Source organism: Phanerochaete carnosa (assembly GCF_000300595.1).
Source record: "Phanerochaete carnosa HHB-10118-sp unplaced genomic scaffold PHACAscaffold_8, whole genome shotgun sequence".
In the NCBI taxonomy this organism is placed as follows: Eukaryota; Fungi; Basidiomycota; class Agaricomycetes; order Polyporales; family Phanerochaetaceae; genus Phanerochaete; species Phanerochaete carnosa.
Genome location: NW_006767635.1, coordinates 2,504,746 through 2,506,594, shown reverse-complemented (window position 1 = coordinate 2,506,594; position 1,849 = coordinate 2,504,746).

The window sequence follows — 1,849 nt, the reverse complement described above, 5'->3', positions numbered from 1 at the left end:
TAAATCACTATATTGGAAAGGAAAACACGTGAAGTTTGCAATAAGCGCTTTACAGTATCTTATCTACAGGCACTCTATGAGATAAATTGGTCTGGGCGGTACAGAATGTTCCGTTTGATGGGCAAAATCTGAAACTTGGAATCTGGAAAGTTCAGCACGCCAAAAACAACGACTTTCTGTTCGTCTTGGGACTTGCTCGTTAATTCTATTCCACTCACTGCATTATCCACTGAGGTCACAGGACGCATCCTATTGGAGGAGGCACGCCGCGCTGAGTGCGCGGCATCGGCTGTGATGTCCACAGCCCTCGTTGCAAAAGGCACCTCGAGCACTAAGCCCAAGCAGAAATCAAAGTTCTGCAAAGGTGTCTTCTGTCACAATTGCAACAAAGAAGGTCACATCAAGGCTGAGTGCCGATCAGCCAAGGCCCAGACCTCCGGATTATCATTCAACGCACACATGGTCGAGCTAAATAGCAAGACTGATTCCTACGCCTTCACCTTGAGTGGGAGAAGTTTCACTCCTGTAGTTCAGGGGGAGATCTGGCCAGGGGATACTGCAGCACAGAACCACATCATGCGTGACTGCTCTGCTTTCACGACTTACACTGAGACACCGGGAAGTACCATCTCAGATGTTGGCAGCACTTGTGCTGCACTGGGCTGTGGTGATGTTTGTGTCACATTCATCACCAAGGCCGGGACGGTCCCTGTCACTTTGAAGGGCGTTCTGCACGTGCTGACCATGCAATATAATCAATTGTCACTTGGTCGTTTGTCTAGCGGAGGCATCACATTTATTGGTGAGGGGGATGAGCTGCACCTGAAAGATGGTGCACGCGCGATCGGTTTCGGGTGCAAGGCAGGTGATCAACTCTATCACATGAATATTCAGACCCACCCTTGAAAACTGTCCTCCGAGTCACTCGCGCTTGCAGTACGCACTACTCGTACATGGTACGAGTGGCACTGCGCACTGGGTTACATCAATTGAGGCCAGCTGCAGGAGATGCAGAGACTGGGTCTGGTTGATGGAATAACAGTTGATGCTGCATTAGACCCCAATTTTGAATGTGAAACATGCATCCAGGTGAAGCACTCACATGCTCTGTTTTCTGAGATCGCTACCACCTGCATTTATCAGATTGGAGACCTGATCTTCTCAGACATCTGAGGGCCAGCCCAGGTTGCTTCCCTCCAAGGAAATCTCTACATCATCAGTTTCACTGATGCTGGAGCTCGTTATGTGATGATATTCTTCATAAGAACACCAGACACCGCCCTCGACCGCTTTAAGCATTTTGAACACCTTTTAAAGACACAACTCGGGTGGCACATCAAGGTTGTCCATGTGGACAATGCGAAGGAGTTCACGGAAGGTCAGTATAAGGCTTACCTGGACTTGCGCGGCATCATCTTATGCACTATGGCACCCTATTCTCTGCCTCAGAATGGAGTTGTGGAATGTCTTAATTGCACCCTAGCCAAGCACACACGCATGATGCTGCTCGCACACAACTCTTCAAAGTTCCTGTGACAGGAAGCTTTTGCCTACACCTGTTTTCTCAAGAACTGGTCGTCTACCCGAGCACTCTGTGGTGTGACACCATACGAGCTATTTTGGGGTAAACACCCTGACTTGCAGGACGCGCAGGAATTTGGCATCCCCTGCTAGGTCCTCATTCCTGCAAACCAATACAACGGCAAGCTCGACGCCAAGTCTGAGAAGTACATCTTTACAGGCATTGGTGAATACAGCGCAGATTGGCACTACTACACACTGGGCATGCGCCAGATCCTTTTCTCACGCGATGTAATTTTCCAGCGACAGCGCGCAACATCTATTCCTT